Below are 18118 nucleotides of genomic sequence, written 5' to 3' on the forward strand. Positions count from 1 at the left end.
GGTGGTACCAGGACAACAACCTCTCCCTCAACGATGAGACGGCCTACAGGTAGGAGGTCAGAGACCTGGCCGTGAGGTGCCAGGATAACAACCTCTCCCTCAACGATGAGACAGCCTACAGGGAGGAGGTCAGAGACCTGGTGGTACCAGGACAACAACCTCTCTCTCAACGATGAGACAGCCTACAGGGAGGAGGTCAGAGACCTGGCCGTGTGGTGCCAGGACAACAACCTCTCCCTCAACGATGAGGAGGTCAGCCTGCCAGGACAACAACCTCTCCTCAACGATGAGGAGGGAGGAGGTCAGAGACCTGGCCGTGTGGTGCCAGGACAACAACCTCTCCCTCAACGATGAGACAGCCTACAGGGAGGAGGTCAGAGACCTGGCCGTGTGGTGCCAGGACAACAACCTCTCCCTCAACGATGAGACAGCCTACAGGGAGGAGGTCAGAGACCTGGCCGTGTGGTGCCAGGACAACAACCTCTCCCTCAACGATGAGACAGCCTACAGGGAGGAGGTCAGAGACCTGGCCGTGTGGTGCCAGGACAACAACCTCTTCCTCAACGATGAGACAGCCTACAGGGAGGAGGTCAGAGACCTGGTGGTACCAGGATAACAACCTCTCCCTCAACGATGAGACAGCCTACAGGGAGGAGGTCAGAGACCTGGTGGTACCAGGATAACAACCTCTCCCTCAACGATGAGACAGCCTACAGGGAGGAGGTCAGAGACCTGGTGGTACCAGGATAACAACCTCTCCCTCAACGATGAGAGCCTATAGGGAGGAGGTCAGAGACCTGACTGTGTGGTGCCAGGACAACAACCTCTCCCTCAACGATGAGACAGCCTACAGGGAGGAGGTCAGAGACCTGGCCGTGTGGTACCAGGACAATAACCTCTCCCTCAACGATGAGAGCCTATAGGGAGGAGGTCAGAGACCTGACTGTGTGGTGCCAGGACAACAACCTCTCCCTCAACGATGAGACGGCCTACAGGGAGGAGGTCAGAGACCTGGTGGTACCAGGACAACAACCTCTCCCTCAACGATGAGACAGCCTACAGGGAGGAGGTCAGAGACCTGGCCGTGTGGTACCAGGATAACAACCTCTCCCTCAACGATGAGACAGCCTACAGGGAGGAGGTCAGAGACCTGGCCGTGTGGTACCAGGACAACAACCTCTCCCTCAACGATGAGACGGCCTACAGGGAGGAGGTCAGAGACCTGGTGGTACCAGGACAACAACCTCTATAGGACTAAAGGAGGACCGAACAGGCCCACATTTACATCAATGAGGTTGTAGTGGAGCGGGTTGAGAGTTTCAAGTTCCTTGGTGTCCAGATCACTAACAAACTACCATGGTCCAAACACACCATGACAGTCGTGAAGCTGGCACAACAAAACCTCTTCCCCACTCAGGAGACTGAAAAGATTTGGCATGGGTCCTCAGATCTTCAGAAGGTTCTACAGCTGCACCATCGAGAGCATCCTGACTGGTTGCATCACCGCCTGGTATGGTACCTGCTCGGCATCTGACCGCAAGGTGCAACAGAGGGTAGTGAGTACTGCCCAGTACATCACTGGGGCCAAGCTTCCTGACATCCAGGTCCTATATACTAGGAACATCCAGGATCTATATCCTAGGGATATCCAGGATCTATATCCTAGGGACATCCAGGTCCTATATCCTAGGGACATCCAGGATCTATATCCTAGGGACATCCAGGATCTATATCCTAGGGACATCCAGGACCTTTATAATGGGACATCTAGGTCCTATATCCTAGGGACATCCAGGATCTATATCCTAGGGACATCCAGGATCTATATACTAGGGACATCCAGGATCTATATCCTAGGGACATCCAGGATCTATATCCTAGGGACATCCAGGATCTATATCCTAGGGACATCCAGGATCTATATCCTAGGGACATCCAGGATCTATATCCTAGGGACATCCAGGATCTATATCCTAGGGACATCCAGGATCTATATCCTAGGGACATCCAGGATCTATATCCTAGGGACATCCAGGATCTATATCCTAGGGACATCCAGGACCTATATACTAGGGACATCCAGGATCTATATCCTAGGGACATCCAGGATCTATATCCTAGGGACATCCAGGATCTATATCCTAGGGACATCCAGGACCTATATCCTAGGGACATCCAGGATCTATATCCTAGGGACATCCAGGATCTATATCCTAGGGACATCCAGGATCTATATCCTAGGGACATCCAGGATCTATATCCTAGGGACATCCAGGATCTATATCCTAGGGACATCCAGGATCTATATCCTAGGGACATCCAGGATCTATATCCTAGGGACATCCAGGATCTATATCCTAGGGACATCCAGGATCTATATCCTAGGGACATCCAGGATCTATATCCTAGGGACATCCAGGATCTATATCCTAGGGACATCCAGGATCTATATCCTAGGGACATCCAGGATCTATATCCTAGGGACATCCAGGATCTATATACTAGGGACATCCAGGATCTATATACTAGGGACATCCAGGATCTATATCCTAGGGACATCCAGGTCCTATATACTAGGGACATCCAGGACCTATATAATGGGACATCCAGGATCTATATCCTAGGGACATCCAGGATCTATATACTAGGGACATCCAGGACCTATATAATGGGACATCCAGGATCTATATCCTAGGGACATCCAGGATCTATATCCTAGGGACATCCAGGATCTATATACTAGGGACATCCAGGATCTATATACTAGGGACATCCAGGATCTATATCCTAGGGACATCCAGGATCTATATACTAGGGACATCCAGGATCTATATCCTAGGGACATCCAGGATCTATATCCTAGGAACATCCATGATCTATATACTAGGGACATCCAGGATCTATATACTAGGGACATCCAGGATCTATATCCTAGGGACATCCAGGATCTATATACTAGGGACATCCAGGATCTATATCCTAGGGACATCCAGGATCTATATCCTAGGGACATCCAGGATCTATATACTAGGGACATCCAGGATCTATATCCTAGGGACATCCAGGATCTATATCCTAGGGACATCCAGGATCTATATCCTAGGGACATCCAGGATCTATATCCTAGGGACATCCAGGATCTATATCCTAGGGACATCCAGGATCTATATCCTAGGGACATCCAGGATCTATATCCTAGGGACATCCAGGACCTATATCCTAGGGACATCCAGGACCTATATCCCAGATGTTGGGGTTTGACTGTATTACTAGTCTAGTGGTTAGAGAGTTGGGCCAGTAACCGAAAGGTTGCTGGATTGAATCCCTGAGCTGACAAGGTACAAATCTGTCGTTCTGCCCCCTGAACAAGGCAGTTTAACCCACTGTTCCAAGACCAGTTAACCCACTGTTCCGAGACCAGTTAACCCACTGTTCCAAGACCAGTTAACCCACTGTTCCTAGACCAGTTAACCCACTGTTCCAAGACCAGTTAACCCACTGTTCCGAGACCAGTTAACCCACTGTTCCGAGACCAGTTAACCCACTGTTCCACTGTTCCTAACCCACTGTTCCTTAACCCACTGTTCCTAGACCAGTTAACCCACTGTTCCTAGACCAGTTAACCCACTGTTCCTAGACCAGTTAACCCACTGTTCCTAGACCAGTTAACCCACTGTTCCTAGACCAGTTAACCCACTGTTCCTAGACCAGTTAACCCACTGTTCCTAGACCAGTTAACCCACTGTTCCTAGACCAGTTAACCCACTGTTCCTAGACCAGTTAACCCACTGGACCAGTTAACCCACTGTTCCTAGACCAGTTAACCCACTGTTCCTAGACCAGTTAACCCACTGTTCCTAGACCAGTTAACCCACTGTTCCTAGACCAGTTAACCTACTGTTCCTAGACCATTAACCCACTGTTCCTAGACCAGTTAACCCACTGTTCCTAGACCAGTTAACCAACTGTTCCTAGACCAGTCACCCACTGTTCCACTGTTCCACTGTTCCTAGACCAGTTAACCCACTGTTCCTAGACCAGTTAACCCAGTTCCTAGACCAGTTAACCCACTAGACCAGTTCACTGTTCCTAGACCAGTTAACCCACTGTTCCACTGTTCCTAGACCAGTTAACCCACTGTTCCTAGACCAGTTAACCCACTGTTCCTAGACCAGTTAACCCACTGTTCCTAGACCAGTTAAGGGGGGTTCCACTGTTCCTAGACCAGTTAACCCACTGTTCCTAGACCGTCATTGTAAAGAAGAGTTTGTTCTGTTCCTAACTGACCCCTAGTTAAATAGGGGTTAATTTCCTGAGACTCGTCTCCACCACGAGAGGGAGAGTCTCCCCTCCACTCCACCCCTGCCCTCCTGAGACATCCCCCACCAGGGACCTCTCCCCTCCTCTCTCCCCCCTAACCTCACCTCTCCTTTAAAGGAGAGAACAAGAGATATGAGGGTGACAGGACAGGAACCAGGATAATGAAGGAGGGAGGAAAGGGAGAGTGGAGAGGAGGGGGGTAATGCTGAGACATCACACCACGGAGAGAGGGAGAGGAGTAGGGGGGGGGGTAATGCTGGGACATCACACCACAGAGAGGGAGAGGGAGAGGAGTGGAAGAAGGGAGGAGGGGAAGGAGAGAACCAAGTGTTCCCTCGATCTCTTCAAACCCCCACCTGCCTGGCACTGGAAAGCTCTTCAAATGTGAAACTGACCCACCGACACACACACACACGCACACACACACACACACACACACACACACACACACACACACACACACACACACACACACACACACACACACATACACTTCAGGTTGTATTCAGTTCATTTCTGATCTCTCCTGAGCCTCCCCTCTGATCATTCTCATGTTGTGTTCTCCAACTAACCAATCTGATCATTCTCATGTTGTGTTCTCCAACTAACCACTCTGATCATTCTCAGGTTGTGTTCTCCAACTAACCACTCTGATCGTTCTCATGTTGTGTTCTCCAACAACCAATCTGATCATTCTCAGGTTGTGTTCTCCAACTAACACTCTGATCATTCTCATGTTGTGTTCTCCAACTAACCACTCTGATCATTCTCATGTTGTGTTCTCTGATCAACTCCAACGCAACCACTCTGATCATTCTCATGTTGTGTTCTCCAACTAACCACTCTGATCATTCTCATGTTGTGTTCTCCAACTAACCAATCTGATCATTCTCATGTTGTGTTCTCCAACTAACCACTCTGATCATTCTCATGTTGTGTTCTCCAACTAACCACTCTGATCATTCTCAGGTTGTGTTCTCCAACTAACCACTCTGATCATTCTCATGTTGTGTTCTCCAACTAACCACTCTGATCATTCTCATGTTGTGTTCTCCAACTAACCACTCTGATCATTCTCAGGTTGTGTTCTCCAACTAACCAATCTGATCATTCTCATGTTGTGTTCTCCAACTAACCAATCTGATCATTCTCATGTTGTGTTCTCCAACTAACCACTCTGATCATTCTCATGTTGTGTTCTCCAACTAACCACTCTGATCATTCTCAGGTTGTGTTCTCCAACTAACCACTGATCATTCTCAGGTTGTGTTCTCCAACTAACCAATCTGATCATTCTCAGGTTGTGTTCTCCAACTAACCACTGATCATTCTCAGGTTGTGTTCTCCAACTAACCACTCTGATCATTCTCATGTTGTGTTCTCCAACTAACCACTCTGATCATTCTCATGTTGTGTTCTCCAACTAACCACTCTGATCATTCTCATGTTGTGTTCTCCAACTAACCAATCTGATCGCTCTCATGCCTTCGTATGACAGTACAATGTTGAGTGTGTTTTTATCAGCTCAGTAAAGTGTCTCAACCTAATGCCTCGCTTATCTTCTGTGGGCGTTGTCATTCTGCTCTCTCTCTGCGTCTCAGGTTAGTCTCGCAACAATCTAACAAACGGTCCCAATCACAATGGAGAATAACAGCTGTAACCATGGAAATCCCCATCCTGCTGAGTCATGACCTCCATTACATGACTTTATGATGCTGTACTTCCACAAAATGGCTGCCGGCGCGGCCTCACGTAGCAGGCCTGTTGTTATCAGGCCACACTAGAGAGGACTGACATGCAACACTTTATAAACACCAAGTGCCATGGTACAGTTGTAGGGTGGAGTTCACTTCATGGGCTAGCAATAGGAGTTAGCTTCATGGGCTAGCATTAGGAGTTAGCTTCATGGGCTAGCATTAGGTGTTAGCTTCATGGGCTAGCAATAGGAGTTAGCTTCATGGGCTAGCAATAGGAGTTAGCTTCATGGGCTAGCAATAGGAGTTAGCTTCATGGGCTAGCATTAGGAGTTAGCTTCATGGGCTAGCAATAGGAGTCAGCTTCATGGGCTAGCATTAGGAGTTAGCTTCATGGGCTAGCAATAGGAGTTAGCTTCATGGGCTAGCATTAGGAGTTCACTTCATGGGCTAGCATTAGGAGTTAGCTTTATGGGCTAGCATTAGGAGTTAGCTTTATGGGCTAGCAATAGGAGTTAGCTTCATGGGCTAGCACTAGGAGTTAGCTTCGTGGGCTAGCATTAGGAGTTAGCTTTATGGGCTAGCAATAGGAGTTAGCTTCATGGGCTAGCACTAGGAGTTAGCTTCATGGGCTAGCATTAGGAGTTAGCTTCATGGGCTAGCATTAGGAGTTAGCTTTATGGGCTAGCACTAGGAGTTAGCTTCATGGGCTAGCACTAGGAGTTAGCTTCATGGGCTAGCATTAGGAGTTAGCTTCATGGGCTAGCACTAGGAGTTAGCTTCATGGGCTAGCAATAGGAGTTAGCTTCATGGGCTAGCAATAGGAGTTAGCTTCATGGGCTAGCAATAGGAGTTAGCTTCATGGGCTAGCAATAGGAGTTAGCTTCATGGGCTAGCATTAGGAGTTAGCTTCATGGGCTAGCATTAGGAGTTCACTTCATGGGCTAGCATTATGAGTTAGCTTCATGGGCTAGCATTAGGAGTTAGCTTTATGGGCTAGCAATAGGAGTTAGCTTCATGGGCTAGCACTAGGAGTTAGCTTCATGGGCTAGCATTAGGAGTTAGCTTCATGGGCTAGCATTAGGAGTTAGCTTTATGGGCTAGCACTAGGAGTTAGCTTCATGGGCTAGCACTAGGAGTTAGCTTCATGGGCTAGCATTAGGAGTTAGCTTTATGGGCTAGCATTAGGAGTTAGATTTATGGGCTAGCACTAGGAGTTAGCTTGATGGGCTAGCACTAGGAGTTCACATTATGGGCTAGGATTATGAGTTAACTTCATGGGCTAGCACTATGAGTTAGCTTTATAGGGTAGCACTAGGAGTTAGCTTAATGGGCTTGCACTAGGAGTTAGCTTAATGGGCTAGGATTGTGAGTTAACTTCATGGGCTAGGATTATAAGGTAGCTTCATGGGCTAGAACTAGGAGTTAGCTTTTATGGGTGAGGATTATGAGTTTGCACTACGGGTTAACATTATATGCATTATAGCATTATATGCTAGCATTACATGTGTAATGAGTTAGCGTTCTGGGGTAGCACCATGAACTAGCTCTAGGTAATGAGTTAGCGTTCTGAGATAGCACCATGAACTAGCTCTAGGTAATGAGCTAGCGTTCTGAGATAGCACCATGAACTAGCTCTAGGTAATGAGTTAGCGTTCTGAGGTAGCACCATGAACTAGCTCTAGGTAATGAGTTAGCGTTCTGAGATAGCACCATGAACTAGCTCTAGGTAATGAGCTAGCGTTCTGGGGTAGCACCATGAACTAGCTCTAGGTAATGAGTTAGCGTTCTGAGATAGCACCATGAACTAGCTCTAGGTAATGAGTTAGCGATCTGAGATAGCACCATGAACTAGCTCTAGGTAATGAGTTAGCGTTCTGGGGTAGCACCATGAACTAGCTCTAGGTAATGAGTTAGCGTTCTAAGATAGCACCATGAACTAGCTCTAGGTAATGAGTTAGCGTTCTGAGATAGCACCATGAACTAGCTCTAGGTAATGAGTTAGCGTTCTGAGATAGCACCATGAACTAGCTCTATGTAATGAGCTAGCGTTCTGAGATAGCACCATGAACTAGCTCTAGGTAATGAGCTAGCGTTCTGAGGTAGCACCATGAACTAGCTCTAGGTAATGAGCTAGCGTTCTGAGGTAGCACCATGAACTAGCTCTAGGTAATGAGCTAGCGTTCTGGGGTAGCACCATGAACTAGCTCTAGGTAATGAGCTAGCGTTCTGGGGTAGCACCATGAACCAGCTCTGGGTAATGAGCTAGCGTTCTGAGGTAGCTTAGCTTCCTCAAGACGAAACACATTCCTTCAGCTAATCAGCAAGCGTCGTCCTCAAGGCCACAGCAGACATTGTTTCCTACTATCACCCGTAATACTGACGCCGTCACATCGCTGATAAAAACTGCACTGTGTGTGTGTGTGTGTGTGTGTGTGTGTGTGTGTGTGTGTGTGTGTGTGTGTGTGTGTGTGTGTGTGTGTGTGTGTGTGTGCGGGTGCGTGTGTGTGTGTGTGTGTGTGTGTGTGTGTGCGTGCGTGCGTGTGTGTGTGTGTATGTGTGTCATCCATGCTCTGTTTGACATCGCATTTTATACCACGTGTTGGGACCACTGATAAAGGTTTTACACACACACACACACACACACACACACACACACACACACACACACACACACACACACACACACACACACACACACACACACACACACACACACACACACACACACACACCAACTATCTCTGTCACACTCAGACAGCGTATTGCTCAAACACCAAATTCATGTTAAAATAATGAGATTGAAAGTGACGTTAAAGACAAATGTTGTTATCAGTAGTTCTGTGGAAACAGCCGAGCTACGCCCCGGTTCAACACTACGGGCCCCGGTTCAACACTACGGGCCCCGGTTCAACACTACGGGCCACGGTTCAACACTACGGGCCCCGGTTCAACACTACGGGCCCCGGTTCAACACTACGGGCCCCGGTTCAACACTACAGGCCCCGGTTCAACTCTACGGGCCACGGTTCAACACTACGGGCCCTGGTTCAACACTACGGGCCACGGTTCAACACTACGGGCCCCGGTTCAACACTACGGGCCACGGTTCAACACTACGGGCCCCGGTTCAACACTACGGGCCCCGGTTCAACACTACAGGCCCCGGTTCAACACTACGGGCCCCGGTTGAACACTACGGGCCACGGTTCAACACTACGGGCCCCGGTTCAACACTACGGGCCCCGGTTCAACACTACGGGCCCCGGTTCAACACTACGGGCCCCGGTTCAACACTACGGGCCCGGTTCAACACTACGGGCCCCGGTTGAACACTACGGGCCCCGGTTCAACACTACGGGCCCCGGTTCAACACTACAGGCCCCGGTCCAACACTACGGGCCCCGGTTCAACACTACAGGCCCCGGTTCCACACTACAGTCCCCGGTTCAACACTACGGGTCCGTCAGACACGGGTCCCAAATAGTACACTACGGGCCCCGGTTTAACACTACAGGACAAGGCCCTGGTCTAATGTAGTACACTATGGCCTCTGGTCTAATGTAGTACACTATGGCCTCTGGTCTAATGTAGTACACTATGGGCTCTGGTCTAATGTAGTACACTATGGCCTCTGGGCTATACACTATGGCCTCTGGTCTAATGTAGTACACTATGGCCTCTGGTCTAATGTAGTACACTATGGCCTCTGGTCTAATGTAGTACACTATGGCCTCTGGGCTATACACTATGGCCTCTGGTCTAATGTAGTACACTATGGCCTCTGGTCTAATGTAGTACACTATGGCCTCTGGTCTAATGTAGTACACTATGGGCTCTGGTCTAATGTAGTACACTATGGCCTCTGGTCTAATGTAGTACACTATGGCCTCTGGTCTAATGTAGTACACTATGGGCTCTGGTCTAATGTAGTACACTATGGCCTCTGGTCTAATGTAGAACACTATGGGCTCTGGTCTAATGTAGCACACTATGGGCCATCACTATATCACACTATCACAACCATCACTACTGACCCATCACTACTGAATCATCAGTACTGAATCATCACTACTGAACCATCACTACTGAATCATCACTACTGACCCATCCCTACTGAATCATCACAACTGACCCATCACTACTGAACCTTCACTACTGACCCATCACTACTGAACCTTCACTACTGACCCATCCCTACTGAATCATCACTAGTGACCCATCACTACTGAATCATCACTAGTGAACCATCAGTACAGACCAATCACTACTGAATCATCACTACTGACCCATCACTACTGAACCATCACTACTGAATCATCACTAGTGAACCATCACTACTGAACCATCACTACTGAATCATCACTACTGACCCATCCCTACTGAATCATCACTAGTGAACCATCACTACTGAACCTTCACTACTGACCCATCACTACTGAATCATCACTACTGACCCATCACTACTGAATCATCAGTACTGAATCATCACTACTGAACCATCACTACTGAATCATCACTACTGACCCATCCCTACTGAATCATCACAACTGACCCATCACTACTGAACCTTCACTACTGACCCATCACTACTGAACCTTCACTACTGACCCATCCCTACTGAATCATCACTAGTGAACCATCACTACTGAACCTTCACTACTGACCCATCACTACTGAATCATCACTAGTGAACCATCAGTACAGACCAATCACTACTGAATCATCACTACTGACCCATCACTACTGAACCATCACTACTGAATCATCACTAGTGAACCATCACTACTGAACCATCACTACTGAATCATCACTACTGACCCATCCCTACTGAATCATCACTAGTGAACCATCACTACTGAACCTTCACTACTGACCCATCACTACTGAATCATCACTAGTGAACCATCACTAGTGAACCATCACTACTGAACCTTCACTTAGTGACCCATCACTACTGAATCATCACTAGTGAAACATCACTAGAGAACCATCACTAGTGAACCATCACTACAGATCAATCACTACTGAATCATCACTACTGAATCATCACTACTGAATCATCACTAGTGAACCATCACTAGTGAACCATCACTAGTGAACCATCACTACTGAACCATCAGTACAGACCAATCACTACTGAATCATCACTAGTGAACCATCACTAGTGAACCATCACTAGTGAACCATCACTACAGACCAATCACTACTGAATCATCACTACTGAATCATCACTAGTGAACCATCACTAGTGAACCATCACTACTGAACCATCAGTACAGACCAATCACTACTGAATCATCACTACTGAATCATCACTAGTGAACCATCACTACTGAATCATCACTACTGAATCATCACTAGTGAACCATCACTAGTGAACCATCACTACTGAACCATCACTACAGACCAATCACTACTGAATCATCACTACTGAACCATCACAACTGAACCATCACTACTGACCCATCACTACTGAATCATCACTAGTGAACCATCACTACTGAATCATCACTAGTGAACCATCACTACTGAACCATCACTACTGAACCATCACTACAGACCAATCACTACTGAATCATCACTAGTGAACCATCACTAGTGAACCATCACTAGTGAACCATCACTACAGACCAATCACTACTGAATCATCACTACTGAATCATCACTACTGAATCATCACTAGTGAATCATCACTACTGAACCATCACTAGTGAACCATCACTACTGAACCATCACTACAGACCAATCACTACTGAATCATCACTAGTGAACCATCACTACTGAACCATCACTACAGACCAATCACTACTGAATCATCACTAGTGAACCATCACTACAGACCAATCACTACTGAATCATCACTACTGAATCATCACTAGTGAACCATCACTACAGACCAATCACTACTGAATCATCACTAGTGAACCATCACTACTGAACCATCACTACTGAACCATCACTACAGACCAATCACTACTGAATCATCACTACTGAATCATCACTAGTGAACCATCACAACTGAACCATCACTACAGACCAATCACTACTGAATCATCACTACTGAATCATCACTAGTGAACCATCACAACTGAACCATCACTACAACTCTCTGTATTCACAATCATCAGCTTCCTGCTACAGTGAAACTGGTCCAAAGCGTCTTATTGTATCAGAGAAGATATAACATCTACAATCTCACACCTCTTTTTCACAGTAAAACCAAAAGAATAGGTCAGATTATATATTACACAATACATATAGAGAATGGACCATAATAACACTAACCAGACAATAATAACACTAACCAGACCATAATAACACTAACCAGACTATAATAACACTAACCAGACCACAATAACACTAACCAAACCATAATACCACTAACCAGACCATAATAACACTAACCAGACCATAATAACACTAACCAGACTATAATAACACTAACCAGACCATAATACCACTAACCAGTGGTATGGATATTACCATAACAACACTAACCAGACCATATTAACACTAAGCAGACCATAATAACACTAACCGGACCATAATAACACTAACCAGACCATAATAACACTAACCAGACCATAATAACACTAACCAGACTATAATAACACTAACCAGACCATAATAACACTAACCAGACCATAATAACACTAACCAGTGGTATGGATATTACCATAACAACACTAACCAGACCATAATAACACTAAGCAGACCATAATAACACTAAGCAGACCATAATAACACTAACCAGACCATAATAACACTAACCAGACCATAATAACACTAACTAGACCATAATAACACTAACCAGACCATAATAACACTAACCAGACCATAATAACACTAACCAGTGGTCTGGATATTACCATAATAACACTAACCAGACCATAATAACACTCACCAGACCATAATAACACTAACCAGTGGTCTGGATATTACCATAACAACACTAACCAGACCATAATAACACTAACCAGACCATAATAACACTAACCAGACCATAATAACACTAACCAGACCATAATAACACTAACCAGACCATAATAACACTAACCGGACCATAATAACACTAACCAGACCATAATAACACTAACCAGACCATAATAACACTAACCAGACCATAATAACACTAACCAGACCATAATAACACTAACCAGACCATAATAACACTAACCAGTGGTATGGATATTACCATAACAACACTAGCCAGACCATAATAACACTAACCAGACCATAATAACACTCACCAGACCATAATACCACTAACCAGACCATAATAACACTAACCAGACCATAATAACACTAACCAGACCATAATAACACTAACCAGACCATAATAACACTAACCAGACCATAATACCACTAACCAGACCATAATAACACTCACCAGACCATAATAACACTAACCAGTGGTCTGGATATTACCATAACAACAATAACTAGACCATAATAACACTAACCAGTGGTCTGGATATTACCATAACAACACTAACTAGACCATAATAACACTAACCAGACCATAATAACACTAACCAGACCATAATAACACTAACCAGACCATAATAACACTAACCAGACCATAATAACACTAACCAGACCATAATAACACTAACCAGACTATAATAACACTAACCAGACCATAATAACACTAACCAGACCATAATAACACTAACCAGACCATAATAACACTAACCAGTGGTCTGGATATTACCATAACAACACTAACTAGACCATAATAACACTAACCAGACCATAATAACACTAACTAGACCATAATAACACTAACCAGACCATAATAACACTAACCAGACCATAATAACACTAACCAGACCATAATAACACTAACCAGTGGTATGGATATTACCATAACAACACTAACCAGACCATAATAACACTAACCAGACCATAATAACACTAACCAGACCATAATAACACTAACCAGACCATAATAACACTAACCAGACCATAATAACACTAACCAGACCATAATAACACTCACCAGACCATAATAACACTAACCAGACCATAATAACACTAACTAGACCATAATAACACTAACCAGACCATAATAACACTAACTAGACCATAATAACACTAACCAGACCATAATAACACTAACCATACCATAATAACACTAACCAGACCATAATAACACTAACCAGACCATAATAACACTAACCAGACCATAATAACACTAACTAGACCATAATAACACTCACCAGACCATAATAACACTAACCAGACCATAATAACACTTATTCAACAATTCAACCAGAACACACACACACACAACCAGAACACACACACTCAAACAGAACACACACACACAACCAGAACACACATATACACACAACCAGAACACACACACTCAACCAGAACACACACACATCAACCAGAACACACACACTCAACCAGAACACACAAACACACAACCAGAACACACACACACAACCAGAACACACACACTCAACCAGAACACACACACACAACCAGAACACACACATACACACAACCAGAACACACACACTCAACCAGAACACACAAACTCAACCAGAACACACACACACACAACCAGACACAACCAGAACACACACTCAACCAGAACACACACAACCAACACCAGAACACACAGAACACACACACACACACAACCAGAACACACACACACAACCAGAACACACACACACAACCAGAACACACACACACAACCAGAACACACACACACAACCAGAACACACACACACACACAACCAGAACACACACACACAACCAGAACACACACACAACCAGCACACACACACAACCAGAACACACACACACAACCAGAACACACACATACACACAACCAGAAACACACACACACAACCAGAACACACACACACAACCAGAACACACACACACACAACCAGAACACACACACACACACAACCAGAACACACACACACACAACCAGAACACACACACACTCAACCAGAACACACACACAGAACACACCAGAACCAGAACACACACACACAACCAGAACACACACACACAACCAGAACACACACACACACAACCAGAACACACACACACAACCAGAACACACACACACACAACCAGAACACCAGAACACACACACTCAACCAGAACACACACACAACCACACACAACCAGACACACACACACAACCAGAACACACACACACAACCAGACACACACACACACACAACCAGAACACACACACACACAACCAGAACACACACACACACAACCAGAACACACACACACAACCAGACACACACACACACACAACCAGACACACACACACACACAACCAGAACACACACACACAACCAGAACACACACACACAACCAGAACACACACACACACAACCAGAACAGAACACACACACACAACCAGAACACACACACTTAACCAGAACACACACACTCAACCAGAACACACATACACACAACCAGAACACACACACACAACCAGAAAACACACACTCAACCAGAAACACACACACAACCAGAACACACACACACACACAACCAGAACACACACACACAACCAGAACACACACAAACACACAACCAGAACACACAAACACACAACCAGAACACACACATACACAACCAGAACACACAAACACACAACCAGAACACACACACAACCAGAACACACACATCAAACAGAACACACATACACAACCAGAACACACACACACACAACCAGAACACACACACTCAACCAGAACACACACACTCAACCAGAACACACACACACAACCAGAACACACACACACACAACCAGAACACACACTCAACCAGAACACACACACACAACCAGAACACACACATACACACAACCAGAACACACACACACTTCATAGTAACACAACCCATTAGAGACTAAAACACAGTCATTGACGTTTTACCTGTCTGGAGCAGTGAGGCAAGCTGTCCAAAGGAGCCTCAGGCTGTCTGTCTGCTCTCTGTCCAAACCAAGGAGCCTCAGGCTGTCTGTCTGCTCTCTGTCCAAACCAAGGAGCCTCAGGCTGTCTGTCTGCTCTCTGTCCAAACCAAGGAGCCTCAGGCTGTCTGTCTGCTCTCTGTCCAAACCAAGGAGCCTCAGGCTGTCTATCTGCTCTCTATCCACTCTCTGACAATCTGTGATGCTGTCACACTCTACCTGTCTGCAGAGTGTGTGCTTAGGTTCCAAAGGTGGCCTAGTGTTTACCCAATGCCAAGGAGGGAGGGGCGGGGCCACTGGGTACAGGTAACCCCCTCCCTCCCTCCTCCTCTCTCTCACATCCTCCTTCTCACCCCTCCCTCCCTCCTCCTCCTCCTCTCTCTCACGTCCTCCTTCTCACCCCTCCCTCCCTCCTCTTACTCTCTTTCACCTCCTCCTTCTCACCCCTCCCTACCTCCCTCCACCTCCTCTCTCTCACCTCCTCCTTCTCACCCCTCCCTCCTCTCTCTCACCTCCTCCTTCTCACCCCCCTCCCTCCTCCTCCTCCTCCTCTCTCTCACCTCCTCCTTCTCACCCCTCCCTCCCTCCCTCCTCCTCTCTCTCACCTCCTCCTTCTCACCCCCTCCCTTCCTCCTCCTCCTCCTCCTCTCTCTCACCTCCTCCTTCTCACCCCTCCCTCCCTCCTCCTCCTTCTCACCCCTCTTTCCCTCCTCCTCCTCTCTCTCAAATCCTCCTTCTCACCCCTCCCTCCCTCCTCTTACTCTCTTTCACCTCCTCCTTCTCACCCCTCCCTACCTCCCTCCACCTCCTCTCTCTCACCTCCTCCTTCTCACCCCTCCCTCCTCTCTCACCTCCTCCTTCTCACCCCCCTCCCTCCTCCTCCTCCTCTCTCTCTCACCTCCTCCTTCTCACCCCTCCCTCCCTCCCTCCTCCTCTCTCTCACCTCCTCCTTCTCACCACCCTCCTCCTCCCTCCTCCTCCTCCTCCTCCTCCTCTCTCACCTCCTCCTTCTCACCCCTCCCACCCTCCTCCTCCTTCTCACCCCTCTTTCCCTCCTCCTCCTCTCTCTCAAATCCTCCTTCTCACCCCTCCCTCCCTTCCTCCCTCCTCCTTCTCACCCCTTCCTCCCTCCTCCCCCTCTCACGTCCTCCTTCTCACCCCTCCCCCCCTCCTCCTCTCTCTCACCTCCTCCTTCTCACCCCTCCCTCCCTCCTCCTCTCTCACCTCCTCCTTCTCAACCTCCTCCTCCTCCTCCGCCTCCTCTCACTCACGCCCTCCTTCTTACCCCTCCCGCCCCTCCTCATCTCTCTCACCCCTCCCTCCTCCTCCTCCTCTCTCTCTCACGTCCTCCTTCTCACCCCTCCCTCCTCTCACGTCCTCCTTCTCACCCCTCCCTCCCTCCCTCCCTCCCTCCCCTCTCTCACGTCCTCCTTCTCAACCCTCCTCCTCCTCCTCCTCCTCCTCTCTCTCACGTCCTCCTTTTCACCCCTCCCAGCCTCCTTCCTCCTCTCTCTCCCACCCCCTCCCACCCTCTTCCCTCAGTCCTGATTGGGTAAGAGAGAGAGCAGGTAGCTCATTGACAACACTCAGTGAGAGTTCAATAGAGCACTTGTAGTGTGTGTGTGTGTGTGTGTGTGTGTGTGTGTGTGTGTGTGTGTGTGTGTGTGTGTGTGTGTGTGTGTGTGTGTGTGTGTGTGTGTGTGTGTGTGTGTGTGTGTGTTGGTTCTCCTAAATCTAATTCTAAACCCCAAACCCTAAACCCTAAACCCTAAACCCTAAAACCTAAAACCTAAACCCTAAACCCTAAAACCTAAAACCTAAACCCTAGAACCTAAACCCTAAACCCTAAACCCTAAACCCTAGGTTAAGGGGTTAGGGTTTATCTCCAGGGTTATAATTAGGGTTTAGGGGTTAAGGGAAAATTGGATTTTGAGGATAGAAGAACATATCGTGTGTGTGTGTGTGTGTGTGTGTGTGTGTGTGTGTGTGTGTGTGTGTGTGTGTGTGTGTGTGTGTGTGTGTGTGTGTGTGTGTGTGTCAGTGAAATATTAACAAACAACTATGTTAATGAAGGACCTACATTATACTCACGGATTCTCTCACCACATCACCAACTATTTGCTGACTGGTACAAAGAGGA

At 46.9% G+C, this 18118-nt stretch overlaps 1 protein-coding gene and 1 long non-coding RNA gene across 5 annotated transcripts in view; one reads left to right on the plus strand and one right to left on the minus strand.

Moving 5' to 3' along the window:
* Nucleotides 1–16221, minus strand: part of rbm47 (RNA binding motif protein 47) — an 81328-nt gene extending 65107 nt beyond the window's left edge. Inside the window, 1 exon segment of the mRNA XM_052504232.1 lies at nucleotides 15944–16221. The gene's annotated coding sequence lies outside the window, so the exon portion shown is untranslated.
* LOC127920309 (uncharacterized) lies at nucleotides 4886–7911 on the plus strand. 4 transcript variants are annotated; one of them, XR_008105827.1, is made up of 3 exons: nucleotides 4886–4984; nucleotides 5290–5363; nucleotides 5656–7911. It is a non-coding gene; the product is annotated as an uncharacterized LOC127920309 (long non-coding RNA). The 4 variants fall into 4 exon arrangements; XR_008105829.1 differs by lacking the exon at nucleotides 4886–4984 and adding an exon at nucleotides 5123–5252; XR_008105830.1 differs by lacking the exon at nucleotides 4886–4984 and adding an exon at nucleotides 5132–5252 and having other exon boundaries at nucleotides 5290–5511.
* Nucleotides 16222–18118: the final 1897 nt, after the last annotated feature.

This window comes from Oncorhynchus keta, unplaced genomic scaffold (assembly GCF_023373465.1).
Source record: "Oncorhynchus keta strain PuntledgeMale-10-30-2019 unplaced genomic scaffold, Oket_V2 Un_contig_1888_pilon_pilon, whole genome shotgun sequence".
NCBI lineage: Eukaryota > Metazoa > Chordata > Actinopteri > Salmoniformes > Salmonidae > Oncorhynchus > Oncorhynchus keta.